The sequence below is a fragment of the Schistocerca cancellata genome, chromosome 11 (assembly GCF_023864275.1).
Source record: "Schistocerca cancellata isolate TAMUIC-IGC-003103 chromosome 11, iqSchCanc2.1, whole genome shotgun sequence".
NCBI classification, from domain to species: domain Eukaryota; kingdom Metazoa; phylum Arthropoda; class Insecta; order Orthoptera; family Acrididae; genus Schistocerca; species Schistocerca cancellata.
This window is the reverse complement of record NC_064636.1, coordinates 45,852,170-45,870,280: the sequence shown is the minus strand read 5'-3', so window position 1 is coordinate 45,870,280 and position 18,111 is coordinate 45,852,170. Positions and strand designations below refer to the sequence as shown.

The 18,111-nt window shown below is 43.2% G+C and overlaps 1 protein-coding gene across 1 annotated transcript in view; it reads right to left on the bottom strand.

Moving 5' to 3' along the window:
* Positions 1–249: 249 nt before the first annotated feature.
* Positions 250–18,111, bottom strand: part of LOC126108749 (uncharacterized) — a 142,817-nt gene continuing 124,955 nt past the window's right edge. The window contains exon 3 of the transcript XR_007523619.1: positions 250–759. The gene's annotated coding sequence lies outside the window, so the exon portion shown is untranslated. The remainder of the gene's footprint in view (positions 760–18,111) is intronic.

Genomic DNA, 18,111 nt, shown 5'->3' with positions numbered 1-18,111 from the left:
TTCCAGTCGTAATATGTAAAAATATATTGTGTTACAGTCTGCATCTTTTTGAGGTTTGTTTTGGATATTGCACTTATGCGTAGAAAGTGCTGTTTTAGTTGTACTCGTACAATTCATGTACCAGTAGCTTTGTACATTAGTGTTGCTTTATTGTTCAGTCTACAAATAATTACTTTAACATTTCATGGGTGGCTCTTATAGGATCTAAATAAATCAACTTACACGTGTTTTAAATATTTTATTGAACGCTGTAGTGGGATGTGTACAGTGATTTTTGAAAATGTTATTTGTAACTTACTGAGAATGATGCACAAACTAGTTTTATTTAAGTGTTACTGAGAGTAAAAAACACTTCTGACTGCCTGTCAGAAGCTGAACATCAGTGAGAGAAATTCATAGTCTCGTACCAGACTTCAAAATGCAATGGCCATCATCCTTGTCTCTGTGACCATTATGGGAATGGGTTGAGAAACGTTCACCTATATTGTGCAGTTATTTGTCAATCTGTATTTCACGAAACTATAAAACAAAACCTCTTATCGCACAACGTGCAAGACACAGGTTTCCGACAAGCTGCTCTTCTAGAAAATTGTAAATGTCGGTTTTAGAATTTACACTCCTAGAGAAAATACGAATGAGTCGGAACACGGTAATTACGATGTAAGTGTACAGGCAAACAAACAAAGGAACAATTTTAGAAACATTGGATGATTTATTCAACAGAAAGCACTCAACAAATTGAGGAATTCAATCTCTGACCTTTATGCACTGAGTTATTCAGTTTGCTATGGATTGATTACGTTACTGCATGTCCTCCTTAGGGATGTCGTGAAAAGTTGCCCGCATATCGGCCAAAGTGGGACTAACGCGGCCTCGACTTGTTCAGTGTGTGAAGGACTTTCTCGTGAAAATATCATACAGTTTTGCGGTACATCCTATTATTAGTGTGTATGCATATGTACATCACTTCTACCGATTTCCGTCCCATTCAGATAATTTCTTCGTGGCATGTCTGTTTTTCCTGTTTTAGAGTGTATTTTCTTCATATTAGGGTACAGTATGGGGTGCCATACAACTGAGTAAATCGTCCGAGTTGGAAAGACCTTCCCCTGCAGTGTTTTCGCGCTCTTTGCATTGTTTGTAGCAAGAGAGGCTCCGCATCGACAAAAAATTTTCGCATAGCACGAATCGCAACTGAAGCCTCAGGTACAAACACCTGTATGTCGGCTGAAAACTTGCAGAGTAATGTGGAGATTCATTCCATATAATGGTGGGTCGTCAATATAAAGCCCGGTTTTCAGGAGATATGTACATCCCAGTGGTATACCACAACATGACGAAGTGGTCCCTTTGATTTCACAGCCACACATCACACCTTGAAGGTAACAGCAAAGGACGGGCCATCACACCTCGACAGTGGGGTGCGCTGTGGGCTCTTCAGCGATCACTTTGGCGGGCTCGTTGACAATCACTTTGGCGGGCTCGTTGGCGATCACTTTGGTGGGCTCGTCGGCGATCACTTTGGTGGGCTAGTCGACGATCACTTTGGCGGGCTCGTTGACAATCACTTTGGCAGGCTCGTTGGCGATCACTTTGGTGGGCTCGTCGGCGATCACTTTGGTGGGCTAGTCGACGATCACTTTGGCGGGCTCGTTGACAATCACTTTGGCGGGCTCGTTGGCGATCACTTTGGTGGGCTCGTCGGCGATCACTTTGGCGGGATCGTCGACGATCACTTTGATGCGTTCGTCGACGATCACTTCAGTGGAATCGTCGACGATCACTTTGGGCTTGCAGCGCCACCAGAGCAAGAAGATGCCGATGGCAAACAGCACCCAGAGCGCCAGTGCCCCCACCATTCGGAGCGGCGTGTGGTAGTAGTCGGTCTGCTCCGTCTTGGGCACATTGGCCCACAGCAGCGGGCACCAGGCGAAGAACATCAGGATGATCACCACGCCCACCATCACCGGCAGCGCCATCATCGCCACGCTCAGCTGCCACCAGCACACGTGCATCCTGCAGACAGCACAACACACCGTTAGCACCTTCTCAAATAATTTCAATACACTGATGAGCGAAAATATTATGACCACCTGCTTAACAGCTTGTTTGTCCATCTCTAGAACGAAATACTTCACTTATTCTGCGTATCAGGGCACAGTTTGATGGCACATTTGTGGAGGTATGTCAAGTGGTTCAAATGGCTCTAAGCACTATGGGACTTAACATCTCAGGTACCCTAGGCTTAGAAAAACCTAACTAACCAAAGGACATCACACACATCCATGCCCGAGGCAGGATACGAACCTGCGACCATGGCAGCCGCCTGGTTCCGGACTGTAGCGCCTAGAACCGGTCGACCACAACAGCTGGCGAGTTATGTGATATTAGATGTCTACACATAGGTCATACACATCGCGTAAATAATGGCACGCCGCTTTACATGCACCCGACAACGACTCTGCTGGGTTCCACAGGATACATACTGTGTGATCAGAAGCATCCGGACATCTGCCTGAAAATGACTTAAAAGTCCGTGGCGCACTCCATCGGTAATGCTGGAATTCAGTACACTGCTGGCCCATCCTTATTCTTGATGACAGCTTCCACTCTCGCAGGCATACCTTCAATCAGGTGCTGCAAGGTTTCTTGGGGAACGGCAGACCATTGCTGCACTGAGGAGAGGTGTCGACGTCGGTCGGTGATGCCTGGCACGAAGTCGGCGTTCCAAAACATCCCAAATGTGTTCCATAGGTTTCAGGTCAGCACTCTATGCATGCCAGTCCATTACAGGGATGTTATTGTCGTGTAAACACTCCGCCACAGGCCGTGCATTATAAATAGGTGCTCGATCGTGTTGGAAGATGAAATCGCCATCCCCGAATTGCTCTTCAACAGTGGGAAGCAAGAAGGTACTTCAAACATCAATGTAGGCCTGTGTAGTGTCACGCAAAACAACAAAGGATGCAAGCCTCCTCCATGAGAAACACGACCACACCATAACACCACCGCCTCCGAATTTTACTGTTGGCACTGCACACGCTGGCAGATTACGTTCTCTGGTCATTCGCCATACCCATACACTGCCATCGGATCGCCACATTCTGTACCGTGATTCGTAACTCCACACAACGTTTTTCCACTGTTCAATAGTCCAATGTTGACGCCCCTTACACCAAGCGAGGCATCGTTTGGCGTTTACTGGCGTCATGTGTGGCTTATAAGCAGCCGCTCGACCGTGGAATCCATGTTTTCTCACCTCCCGCCTAACTGTACTTGCAGTGTATCCAGATGCAGTCTGGAAGTCCTGTGTGATGGACTACTACACGTTACTACCCACTTCAACAATTGGCGGTCTCTGTCTATCAACAGACGAGATCTGCCTTCATGCTTTTGTGCTGTACGTCCACCTTCACATTTGCACTTGACTATCGCATCGGAAACAGTGGACCTTGGGATGTTTATGAGTGTGGAAATCTCGCTTACAGACGTATGATACAAGTGACACCCACTCACCTGCCCACGTTCAAAGACAGTGAGTTCCGTGGAGCGCCCCATTCTGCTCTCTCACGATGTCTGATGACTACTGAGGTCGCTGATATGGAGTACCTGGCAGTAGGTGGCAGCACAATGCACCTAATATGAAAAACGCACGCTTTTGGGGGTGTCTGTACCTTTCATCACATAGTGTACATCAGGCGAATTTGGTCGCTGAGACATCAACCTGAGTACACTATAATGTTCCTCAAACCCCCGTTCTGAAACAAGGACAATTATACAGCTGAAATATGATATCGCTGTCGGGATAGTTATGCATGAAAGCATGCAGGCGGTTCGTAGATGTCAGCCCGTCTTTAATAACTACCACAGGTCCTATGCAAGCACAGTACAATGCCTCCCATAGCATAATGCTGCTCCCACCAGCATATGCATTGGAATATTATTAGACTTTCCATCGTATGAAAGCTATCACTACCTTGGAAAGGCATTCACCAAGCTACGTATTAAATGATCAACTTACAAGATGAGACCTAATGTTTGAAAGACATTTGGTTTATATAATTCACGTAACTGTAAAGATGTGCATCTAGTGCAAACGCTAATATATCGACAGCGCAGTCAGAGAAACATTTTAACAGAACCTCAACTGATCGTTCCGCTTCGATCTACCCGGGTTCCCGGGTTCGATTCCCGGCGGGGTCAGGGATTTTCTCTGCCTCGTGATGACTGGGTGTTGTGTGATGTCCGTAGGTTAGTTAGGTTTAAGTAGTTCTAAGTTCTAGGGGACTGATGACCATAGATGTTAAGACCCATAGTGCTCAGAGCCATTTGAACCATCGAACTTCGATCTAAATAAAAAATATGGCGGTAAAAACTCTTGTACATCTTCAGATTTTGCCGCACTTCTTCTCGTAATGTGAAAGGGTAAAAGAGGTCGATTGTGAGCCATAAAAATGAACGCTCTTGCCAGCGTGCAGACAGCAGTTAGTAATTGGTGAAATTCAAGTCATTTGTGTTCGATACCGTAAACCGGCAAGTTATTGTTATAAAAGTGTTGAATAGTGAAAGAATTGCATCGAAAGAGAAAGATAATGAGTGTTATATTTTTTATAAAGACGTGAACCAAGAACAGGCTGAAATCTTATCGCACCAACAGTCAGAAAATTACTTATACAGGGTGAGTCACCTAACGTTACCGCTGGATATATTTCGTAAACCACATCAAATACTGACGAATGGATTCCACAGACCGAACGTGAGGAGAGGGGCTAGTGTAATTGGTTAATACAAACCATACAAAAATGCACGGTAGTATGTTTTTTAACACAAACCTAAGTTTTTTTAAATGGAACCCCGTTAGTTTTGTTAGCACATCTGAACTTATGAACAAATACGTAATCAGTGCCGTTTGTTGCATTGTAAAATGTTAATTACATCCGGAGATATTGTAACCTAAAATTGACGCTTGAGTACCACTCCTCCGCTGTTCGATCGTATGTATCGGAGAGCACCGAATTACGTAGGGATCCAAAGGGAACAGTGCTGGACCTTAGGTACACAAGAGACTGGAACAGCACATTACGTCCACATGCTAACACCTTTTTATTGGTCTTTTTCACTGACGCACATGTAGTTTACCATGAGGGGTGAGATACAAGTACACACGCGGTTTCCGTTTTCAATTACGGAGTGGAATGTAGTGTGTCCCGACATGTCAGGCCAATAGATATTCAATGTGGTGGCCATCATTTGCTGCACACAGTTGCAATCTCTGGCGTAATGAATGTCGTACACGCCGCAGTACATCTGGTGTAATGTCGCCGCAGGCTGCCACAATACGTTGTGTCATATCCTCTGGGGTTGTAGGCACATCACGGTACACATTCTCCTTTAACGTACCCCACAGAAAGAAGTCCAGAGGTGTAAGATCAGGAGAACGGGCTGGCCAATTTATGCGTTCTCCACGTCCTATGAAACGCCCGTCGAACGTGTACCTCACCCCTCATGGCAATGTGCATGTGCGTCAGTGAAAAAGACTAAGGGGGTTCCATTTAAAAAAACCTAGGTTTGTGTTAAAAAACATACTTCCGTGCATTTTTGTATGGTTGGTATTAACCAATTACAGTAGTCCGTCTCCTCACGTCCGGTCTGTGGAATCGATTCGTCAGTATTTGATGTGGTTTACGAAATATATCCAGCGGTAATGTTAGGTGACTCACCCTGTATAACTTAGACTGTTTATAAATAAGCCCTAATTGCTTGTGAGAAATATTTGAATATATTTAGTGTTTACCAGAATTCTTATTCTATTCTTTTCCTTTTTTTTACCTCCATGTCACATTATTTTAATAAATGTCAATCAGCCTTTACTAGAGCGGAGAATACCGCGGCATCCTGTCCGTAGGCAGAAGGCCGGTCCTTTGTCTTTCTATGCAACTCATAGCCGCCCCATTTATTAATAATTTCATTTGCAAATGCAATTTTTATTGTTCATTGTTAAAGGTCCATTAGGTAATTATAAAATTCATACTGATTATGTAAAGGAATCCGGGCCGCTCTTTTCCAAACAATAGAATCCTCTGCGTAATCAAAGAGTAGCCTCCTTCTGACAACGGTCAGGAGCCAACCAGAAGACGGACGTCTTCTGCCGCATTCGTGTTTCCCGTGGCGAAGCTGTGCCAAACTGGGAACACTACATTCTAGTATGAAACACAACACCTACATAAGTATTAGATTAAAATTGAAAAAATTGGAATATTTCAATATTTAATTTAATTTTTTTTATCAGACTAGATAAGGCTCCCCAACACGGTATTGATAAAAGAAATTAATCTGTTCTGTTATTGTCTGATGACATCATCCGGTGGACATCGGGAAGCCATAAACGAAGTACTGAACGAAACCGTGCAAGTATTAAAAATTTCGAAAAATGACAGCAGTGAGCAAAATGGCGGATGTAAGTACGGTTTTCATTATGCATAAAATCTCGTGTCTTGTATATACACCACTGGCCATTAAAATTGCCACACCAAAAAGAAATGCAGATGATATACGGGTATTCACTGGACAAATATATTATACTATAACTGATGTGATTACATTTTCACACAATTTGAGTGCATAGATCCTAAGAAATCAGTACCCAGAACAACCACCTCTGGCCGTAATAACGGCCTCGATACGCCTGGGCATTGAGTCAAACAGAGCTCGGATGGCGTGTACAGGTACAGGTGCCCATGCAGCTTCAACACGATACCACAGTTTATCATGAGTAGTGACTGGCGTATTGTGACGAGCCAGTTGCTCGGCCATAATTGACCAGACGTTTTCAATTGGTGAGAGATCTGGAGAATGTGCTGGCCAGGGCAGCAGTCGAACATTTTCTGCATCCAGAAAGGCCCGTACAGGACCTGCAACATGCGGTCGTGCATAACCGCAGCCACAGTCTCCGAGCTGATAGTCCATGCTGCTGCAAAAGTTCTTGCAGACGGTTGTTGTCTTGCAAACGTCCCCACCTGTTGACTAAGGGATCGAGACGTGGCTGCACGATCCGTTACAGCCGTGCGGATAAGATGCCTGTAATCTCGACTGCTAGTGATACGAGGGCGTTGGGATCCAGCACGGCGTTCCGTATTACCCTCCTGAACCCACCGATTCCATATTCTGCTAACAGTCATTGGATCTCGACCAACACGAGCGGCAATGTCTTGATACGATAAACCACAATCGCGAGAGGCTACAATCCAACCTTTTCCAAAGTCGGAAACGTGATGGTACGCATTTCTCCTCCTTACACGAGGCATCACAACAACGTTTCACCAGGCAACGCCGGTCAACTGCTGTTTGTGTATGAGAAATAGGTTGGAAACTTTCCTCATGTCAGCACGTTGTAGGTGTCGCCACCGGCGCCAACCTTGTGCGAATGCTCTGAAAAGCTAATCATTTGCATATCACAGCATCTTCTTCCTGTCGGTTAAATTTCGAGTCTGTAGCACGTCATCTTCGTGGTGTAGCAATTTTAATGGCCAGTAGTGTATATAAAAACTAATCTCCGGAATTTTATCCTATCGCTGCCAATTTCCTTGCAGAATTGTTTATCTACGTGGTTAGAATTAGTTTCTGATCATCTCTTTATGCAAAGTTTATTTGTTAGCGTTATTAGCATCTCCATTGTTACTACGGTTAAGAACACAAGATGGATGCCATAATAACAGGATTCAGTGTCTAGTAGGTGATTGTCACTTATTTTCAAAGCTAGATGCCATCTTGTCTTCTACCCGGCATAGCTCTGCGATTGTCAGCTGTCGCGGTGTGACATTTGACTATCAGAAAGCGTCGCAGCGTGCACATCCGAGAGTTGACGATCGGCGTGCCGAGAAAGATTTCTCTGAGCAGTTACGTCACAAGCTTGAAAATAAACATGGCAGATGACAGATGCAAGCCGACAAACAGTGTGGATGGCGGTTATGACACAATTGTCAAGTCATACCCACTACGTTCGCGAACGGGAACAGGCAGACCCGATTTTTGCTCGAGTATCATGTCGTTTTTGGAAACCCAGAATCAACATGGATTCCGGAAACAGCGATCGTGTAAGACCCTACTCACTTTATTTGTTCATGAGACCCAGAAAATATTAGATACAGGCTCCCAGGTACATGCTATTTTCCTTGACTTCCGGAAGGCGTTCGATACAGTTCCGCACTGTCGCCTGATAAACAAAGTAAGAGCATACGGAATATCAGACCAGCTGTGTGGCTGGATTGAAGAGTTTTTAGCAAACAGAACACAGCATGTTGTTATCAGTGGAGAGACGTCTACAGACGTTAAAGTAACCTCTGGTGTGCCACAGGGGAGTGTTATGGGACCATTGCTTTTCGCAATATATATAAATGACCTAGTAGATAGTCTCGGAATTTCCATGCAACTTTTCGCGGATGATGCTGTAATGTACAGAGAAGTTGCAGCATTCGAAAATTGTAGCGAAATGAAGGAAGATCTGCAGCGGATAGGCACTTGGTGCAGGGAGTGGCAACTGACCCTTAACATAGACAAACGCAATGTATTGCGAGTACATAGAAAGAAGGATCCTTTATTGTATGATTATATGATAGCAGAACAAACACTGGTAGCAGTTATTTCTGTAAAATATCTGGGAGTATGCGTGCGGAACGATTTGAAGTGGAATGATCATATAAAATTAATTGGTGGTAAGGCGGGTACCAGGTTGAGATTCATTGGGAGAGTCCTTGGAAAATGTAGTCCATCAACAAAGGAGGTGGCTTACAAAACACTCGTTCGACCTATACTTGAGTATTGCTCATCAGTGTGGGATCCGTACCAGATCGGGTTGCGGAGGAGATAGAGAAGATCCAAAGAAGAGCGGCGCGTTTCGTCACAGGGTTATTGGTAAGCGTGATAGCGTTACGGAGATGTTTAGCAAACTCGAGTGGCAGACTCTGCAAGAGAGGCGCTCTGCATCGCGGTGTAGCTTGCTGTCCAGGTTTCGAGAGGGTGCGTTTCTGGATGAGGTATCGAATATATTGCTTCCCCCTACTTATACCTCCTGAGGAGATCACGAATGTAAAATTAGAGAGATTAGAGCGCGCACGGAGGCTTTCCGGCAGTCGTTCTTCCCGCGAACCATACGCGACTGGAACAGGAAAGTGAGGTAATGACAGTAGCACGTAAAGTGCCCTCCGCCACACACCGTTGGGTGGCTTGCAGAGTATAAATGTAGATGTAGATGTAGATTCGCGAATGGGGACAGCGGCAGACGACCATAGTGTGCGTGACGTCACAGCAATCACTATCACAGCAAGTCGGAGAACTGTCGGTGGTTGAAATGATAAGAATTTTTCTTTAAGAAAGATAACAGGAGACTCTGAAAAGGGAAGCTTATAAACCACAAAAACAGCGTGATAGACAAGAAAGGGAACCAAAAGAAAGGGAAAATGAACAAAGGGAAAAACAGGAAACGAAGGAAAAGGAACCGTAGACAGACCGAATAACTGCAAAATGCGATGCAGAGGATACATTTTATTGTGCAGATATCTTGTTAGAATTTTGTGACAATCGGCTATCGCATGTACTAATTTTCTATTAAGCATGCTCACAATTTAAGTGTACTAGATTTTTATATATTTTTAAAAAGTGTAGTTGATTCACTTGTTGAATATTTTTTCCACACAATCGCTATTCTCTTCGGTTCATGTGGTGAATTGTGGCAGGAACTTCTTTCTGCCTTCCTGGAACGACACTCCTTGCTCCAATTTAGGACCTCTTTCTGCACCTCCTCATCGGTAGAAAATTTAATTCCACTAGGGTGTGCCTTCAGGGAGGTGAGAAGATAGTAATCTGAAGGTGCCTACGTGTTAGTTACAATTTAACGTACTTGTAACTGTCATCCCTTAGCATTTTGTTGAATTGACATACTTTAGATTTGTGTGATTTACCATCTGATCGAAATTTAACGGATTCCTTTTTAGGACTCACGTGGATGACTTTATACTATTCATTACATAGAGTCAAATGCCACTTTTCGATCCATAAAGATATCCTGCCTAAATGAGTTTGCTATTGGTTGTGATCTTTTGATGACTTTACAAGACGGTAAATGATACCATCGTCAGCAAAATGTCTAAAACGGATGCTTAGATTGCCTCTCGAGTGATTTATAAGGGTTAGGAACAGTAGAGGAGTTATAACACTTCTTTTGGGAACGATAGGTATCACAGAAAATGTTGAATTTAATAGACGAAAACAGAAAATGTTAAAATGCAGCAAATGAAGCTAGCGAAAGGGAATACAGACGCCTAAAATATGAGATAGCCAGGAAGTAGAAAGACTAAGCAGGTATAGCTAGAGGATAAATGGAAGGCTGTAGTAGCAGATATAACTAGGTGAAAGGTAGAGACAGGCAACTGGAATATTAAAGATACTTTTGGAGAGAAGAAAAGCAACTGTATGATTGTCAACAGCTCTGGTGGGAAGCCAGTACTTAGGAAAGAAAGGAGAGGAGAAAGATGGAAGACGTATATAGAGAGGCTCTACACAGGAAATTATCTTGAAGATAATATCACATAATGAGAAGAAGAAGATGAAGGTGAAGATGAGATATTGCGAGAGGAATTTGACAGATCACTGAAAGACCTAAGCCGAAATTACCCATGGTGTGCACGACGCTCCCTCGCATCATAGCTGCTGAAGTCATAAATTAATTGTTCCCCCTGAAGCGCAATCTACACGGTACAGTCACAATAATGTGACTACCACCTATGTTCGTCCTCAATGTCCGACGGCCAATCACAGACGGCTACTGCCACACTAGCAGTGAAGGCACATAAAGTGTGTCGGGGGGACGCTGAAAACACTGTAAAACTCGTCGCAATGCGGAAACGGAGCGATTTATTTGACGTAAGGCTCGAGCTCTCAGCTGATACACGACTACAGAGCTGCAAGTTAAGTGTTTGTCGTTTTCTGTGTGTTTTTCATTATATTCACTAGACTCTCGCTAATCTGGCCATTCCTGGCACATATGGGTGCCGGATTAGAGGAAGTAACGGATTATTGAGTCTTTCAATTTTTTTAATTCATTTTATTATGAAAACATAGGGGATATAGTGTACTGTACTTTATCATACCGAAGGATACAATTTTAGCATGTAGACGATATGCTTTATTAAATCCAAAAATACATTAATTTTCAAAGAAAACATAGTCATTGAGTGTACAATATACTGTACAAAGTATTATACAGGGTGGTCCATTGATAGTAGCCGGGACAAATATCTTACGAAATAAGCATCAAACGAAAACAAACGAAACTTGTCTATCTTGGAGGGGGAAACCAGATGGCGCTATGGTTGGCCCACTAGATGGCGCTGCCATAGTTCAAACGGATATCAACTGCGTTTTTTTTAAAAATAGGAACCCCCATTTTTATTACATATTCGTATAGTACGTAAAGAAATATGAATGTTTTAGTTGCACCACTTTTTTCGCTTTGTGATAGATGGCACTGTAATAGTCACAAACGTATAAGTACGTGGTATCACGTAACATTCCGCCAGTGCGGACGGTATTTGATTCGTGATACATTACCCGTGTTAAAATGGACCGTTTACCAATTGCAGAAAAGGTCGATATCGTGTTGATGTTTGGCTATTGTGATCAGAATGCCGAACGGGCGTGTGCTATGTATACTGTTCGGTATCCTTGACGACATCATCCAAGTGTCCGGACCGTTCACCGGATAGTTACGTTATTTAAGGAAACGGGAAGTGTTCAGCCACATGTGAAACGTCAACCACGACCTGCAACAAATGATGATGCCCAAGTAGGTGTTTTAGCTGCTGTCGCGGTTAATCCCCACATCAGTAGTAGACAAATTGCGCGGGAATCGGGAATCTCAAAAACGTCGGTGTTGAGAATGCTACACCAACATCTACTGCACCCGTACCATATTTCTATGCCCCAGGAATTGCATGGCGACGACTTTGAACGTCGTGTACTGTTCTGCCACTGGCCACAAGAGCAATTACGGGACGATAAAAGATTTGTTGCACACGTTCTATTTACCGAGGAGGCGTCATTCACCAACAGCGGTAACGTAAACCGGCATAATATGCACTATTGGGCAACGAAAAATCCACGATGGCTGCGACAAGCGGAACATCAGCGACCTTGGCGGGTTAATGTATGGTGCAGCATTATGCGAGGAAGGATAATGTTCTACGTAATGTTCTACCGATGTTACTACAAGAAGTTTCACTGCATGACAGAATGGCGATGTACTTCCAACATGATGGATGTCCGGCACATAGGTCGCTTCCGGTTGAAGCGGTATTGAATAGCATACTTCATGACAGGTGGATTGGTCGTCGAAGCACCATACCGTGGCCCGCACGTTCACCGGATCTGACGTCCCCGGATTCCTTTCTGTGGGGAAAGTTGAAGGATATTTGCTATCACGATCCACCGACAACGCCTGACAACATGCGTCAGCGCATCGTAAATGCATGTGCGAACATTACGGAAGGCGAACTACTCGCTGTTGAGAGGAATGTCGTTACACGTATTGCCAAATGCATTGAGGTTGGCGGACATAATTTTGAAGATTTATTGCATTAATGTGGTATATACAGGAATCACGGTGTAACAGCATGCGTTCTCAGAAATGATATGTTCACAGTGGTACATGTATCACATTGGAACAACCGAAATAAAATGTTCAAACGTACCTACGTTCTGTATTTTAATTTAAAAAACCTACCTGTTACCAACTGTTCGTCTAAAATTGTGAGCCATATGGTTGTGACTATCACAGCGTCACCTATCACAAAGCGAAAAAAGTGGTCCAACTAAAACATTCATATTTCTTTACGTACTACAAGAATATGTAATAAAAAGGGGGGTTGCTATTTACGAAAAAACGCAGTTGATATCCGTTTGAAGTATGGCAGCGCTATCTAGCCGGCCAACCACAGCGCCATCTGGTTTCCCCCTTCAAGCTAGACAAGTTTCGTTCTTTGTAGTTTTTTCGTTTGACGCTTATTTCGTGAGATATTTGGCCCGGTCAATATCAACGGACCACCCTGTACTCGTATCACTCACTATGAAACATGTCGCTAATTTTTAGCTGTCACAATGACGATACCCTTGATGGCATGTTTAATCACGCAACCGCTTTACGAGCATTACATCGGTACTGCATGTATCTCGTTGTTGCATAATGTGCTCCACGAAGATCTCGGCCGCTTCAGCAGCAGCAGTGGGAGAAATCTTCATGCTCTCTCCACCTGCGTCCTCTTCTTCATCTCTTTCATCATTACTTTTTTGAACACTTTTGATTATTTCTTCATCTGTTAAAGTTTGGCCTGCATCGCAGTTTTCCTCATTCAGCCACTTAGTAGCGTCACCATCAACTTCTTCTCTTCCTGGAAGGTTTTGGAACATGTCAGTGTGCAAAGTAATTGAAATTCCAGCGGTCCGCTGTGGCCGAGCGGTTCTAGGCGCTCCAGTCCTGAATCGCGCTGCTGCTACAGTCGCAGGTTCGAATCCTGCATCGGGCATGGATGTCTGGGATGTCCTTAGGTTTAAGTAGTTCTAAGTCTAGGGGACTGATGACGTCAGATGTTGAGTCCCATAGTGCTCAGAGCCATTTGAACCATTTTTGAATCGATAATTCCGAGCTGAGTGGCTCATCGCTGTCACTCACTACTGGATTCAACTCGGCATCAGTGGATGGCCACAGTTTTCTCCGGCTCTCCACTTTATCCCATGCTTTGGCTGCTTGAAAAACAACATCCCGTATGTTAATTGCTTTCCACGCCTTCAGCATAGTCTCGATAGAGCCGTTTTCACTTTGGTGCAGCAAGGAGACGGGAAGCGAATGTCGATAATGACGATTAATTGATTTCAAAATTCCCTGGCACATGGACTGAATTAGGGCCGGCCGTAGTAGCCGAGCGGTTCTAGGCGCTACAGTCTGGAACCGCGCGACCGCTACGGTCGTAGGTTCGAATCCTGCCTCGGGCATGGATGTGTGTGATGTCCTTAGGCCACTTAGGTTTAAGTAGTTTTAAGTTGTAGGTGACTGATGACCTCAGAAGTTAAGTCCCATAGTGCTCAGAGCCATTTGAACCATATTTTTTTTTTTGACTGAATTAGGGTTGTCAAATTGCGTGGCAGAAAGAGTGTTTGTATACCATCGGACTTTAGAGAAACATCTAAAGCATGACTGGGAGCATTGTCAGTTACAAGGATGGCTTTCAGTGGAAGCTTTTTTTCTCCTTAGCTGTCTTCTCACTGACGGTACAAATGTTTCCTGGGACCACCGAGAGCATATTTGTCTGTCCATCCACGCTTTCTTCCGAGTTCAATACTGCACGGGTAGAGTATTTATGTCAGTGTGTTAAAGCAACGTAGATGTTGGATTTTCCAATCACCATAAGCATCAGTTTATGACTCCCATATGCATTACAACACGACATTATTGTTACGCGCTGTTTCTGTTGCTCGTAACTACGAGCTTGTTTCTCGTTGTTGGCAGCTAATGTTTTTTTTAAGGAAGAATCTTGTAAAAAAGTCCTGTTTCATCAGTATTATACAAGGCATCAGCAGTTAAATCTTCTACCTCTATAATCCTCCGTATCTTGCTTACAAACTCATCAGCACACTTATCATTAGCTAAGCGACTTTCCCCCAGTGACTTACAGCTGCCGAATGCCATGTCGCTTTTTCCAGTTTGATAGCCAACCTTCGCTCGCTGCTAACAAGTTACTGCCGCCAAGTTGTTTGTTAAGGTCACTTTCTAGTGAATCCGCTTCAAAAATTCGTTTTCTTCCGTCTTAAATCAATATTTAGAGTTTTGTGAACAAAATGGTAGTTAAATGAATCGATTCAGACATCGGGAAGATATTTAAAAACAAATTTAAATATATTTCAGTACATTATGGAAATGGAAGAGGATGTAGAAGAAGATGAAATGGGAGACACGATACTGCGTGAAGAGTTTGGCAGAGCACTGAAAGACCTGAGTCAAAACAAGGCCCCGGGAGTAGACAACAATCCATTAGAACTACTGATAGCCTTGGGAGAGCCAGTCCTGACAAAACTCTACCATCTGGTGAGCAAGATGTATGAGACAGGTGAAATACCCTCAGACTTCAAGAAGAAAAGCAGGTGTTGACAGATGTGAAAATTACCGCACTATCAGTTTAATAAGTCACAGCTGCAAAATACTAACATGAATTATTTACAGACGAATGGAAAAACGGGTAGAAGCCGACCTCGGGGAAGATAAGTTTGGATTCCGTAGAGATATTGGAACACGTGAGACAATACTGACCTTACGAATTATCTTAGAAGAAAGATTAAGGAAAGGCATACCTACGTTTCTACCATTTGTAGACTTAGAGAAAGCTTTTGACAATGTTGACAGGAATACTCTCTTTCAAATTCTGAAGGTGGCAGTAGAAAATACAGGGAGCGAAAGGCTGTTTGATATTTGTACAGAAACCAGATGGCAGTTATAAGAGTCGAGGGGCACGAAAGGGAAGCAGTGGTTGGGAAGGGATTGAGACAGGGTTGTAGCCTATCTCCGATGTTATTCAATCTGTATATTGAGCAAGCAGTAAAGGAAACAAAATAAAAATTCGGGATAGGTATTAAAATCCATGGAGAAGAAATAAAAACTTTGAGGTTCGCCGATGAAATTGTAATTGTGTCAGAGACAGCAAATGTCTTGGAAGAGCAGTTGAACGGAATGGACAGTGTCTTGAAACGAGGATATAAGATGAACATCAACAAAAGCTAAACGAGGATAACGGAATGTAGTCGAATTAAATCGGTTGATGCTGCGCGAATTAAATTAGGAAATGATACGTTTGAAGTAGTAAATGAGTTTTGCTATTTGGGGAGAAATATAACTGATGATGGTCGAAGTAGAGAGGATATAAAATGTAGACTGGCAGTGGGAAGGAAAGCGTTTCTGAAGAAGAGAAATTTGTTAACATCGAGTATAGATTTAAGTGTCAGGAAGTCGTTTCTGAAAGTGTTTGTATGGAGTGTAGCCATGTATGGATGTGAAAGATGGACGATAAATAGTTTGGAAAAGAAGAGAATAGAAGCTTTCGAAATGTGGTGCTGCAGAAGAATGCTGAAGATTAGATGGGTAGATCACATAACTAATGATGAAGCATTGAATAGAATTGGGGAGAAGAGGAGTTTCTGGCGCAACTTGACAAAAAGAAGGGACCGGTTAGTAGGACATGTTTTGAGGCATCAAGGGATCAGAAATGTAGCATTGGAGGGCAGCGTGGAGGGTAAAAATCGTAGAGGGAGACCAAGAGATGAATACACTAAGCAGATTCAGAAGGATGTAGGTTGCAATAAGTACTGGGAGATGAAGAAGCTTGCACAGGATAGAGTAGCATGGAGAGCTGCATGAAACCAGTCTTAGGACTGAAGACCACAACAACAACAACAACAACATGCGGCCTTGGAGTCCAAAGGGTTTGCAAATGTGTTGGAAAATATGCCTTATGGAAGAACTGTAAAACTTGAAAAGTTAGTGTGTGTTAGTCATGTCCAAAAGAGGATGGGCACACGTTTACGTATACTAATAAGAGACATGAAGGGGAAACTCTGTGATGGCAAACCAACTGGTGGTAGGGGTCGTCTTACTAAGGATGAGGTGGACAAACTGCAGATCTGTTATGGATTAGCTATCAGAAGGAATCGAGACAGTACTGAGGCCATGAAGAAAGCAGTATGGGCTGCCTTTTTCCATAAAGCCTCTACGGATGACCATCCAGTGCATGCTCTCTACAGGAGTGGTGTAGACACATGGTGTGGATACAAAAAAGCAATAGCAAATTGTGAGACTTACGCACACCATCACTCCCTGCCATTTGAGGTGTTGGAAGCAATTAAGCCCGTATACAGGGATCTAAGTGACACTAAAGTATTGTCACGGTGCTTACATGGAAACACACAAAATGTTGATGAATGTTTCATCCGTGTGATATGGGAACGCCTGCCTAAAACTATGTTTGTTGGCTTCAATGCCATGAGATTAGGTGTATTAGATGCAGTTATTTGCTTTAATGATGGGGCAGTTAGCAGATGTGATGTTTCAGAGTTGTGGGGACGAACTCCTGGTTTGAATTTGAGACAATCACTGATGGAAATTGATTCCTTGAGAGGCAGCGAAGGCGAAAAATTGGTTCTTGAGGCAACTAAAGAGGCCAGAACAGCAAAGAGGAGCAAGAAAAGCAAGAGAGAAGATGAGGAGCACACAAACCAAGAATATTATGCAAGTGGAGGGCATTAAAAACAACAGAGATGAGTAACAGATGAAACGCACCTTTAAACCGAGTTCCCCAAGAATCAAATTTTCTGACGTGCTTATTTTATGCAAAAAACTGTTAGAGCTAGAGGTCTGAAATGTTTTGCAATATTTCAGGCTACCATTTCGAGAAACGTAGACTACAGACACCAGCTTACTATCACCAGGAGGAAAAATATAACATTATTAACTATGAAAAATTACCTTAATTTTGACTGTCAAATTTATGTATTTATAGTATAAAAACTATTGGTTAAAATCATTTGATTTCAGTCTACTTTTTAGATAACAATGCCATAAACGTGTGCAAAAAGTTTTAAGCATCTAAGAAAAGTAGTTAATACGTGTATAGACTTCAAACGTAGACTGGCAGGAAAAATTTTAAATTACTGACCGTCATAAATGTCTATACAGGGTGTTACAAAAAGGTACGGCCAAATTTTCAGGAAACATTCCTCACACACAAATAAAGAAAAGATGTTATGTGGACATGTATCCGGAAACGCTAAATTTCCATAGAGCTCATTTTAGTTTCGTCAGTGTGTACTGTACTTCCTCGATTCACCGCCAGTTGGCCCAATTGAAGGAAGGTAATGTTGACTTCGGTGCTTGTGTTGACATGCGACTCATTGCTCTACAGTACTAACATCGAGCACATCAGTACGTAGCATCAACAGGTTAGTGTTCATCACGAACGTGGTTTTGAAGTCAGTGCAATGTTTACAAATGCGGAGTTGGCAGATGCCCATTTGATGTAC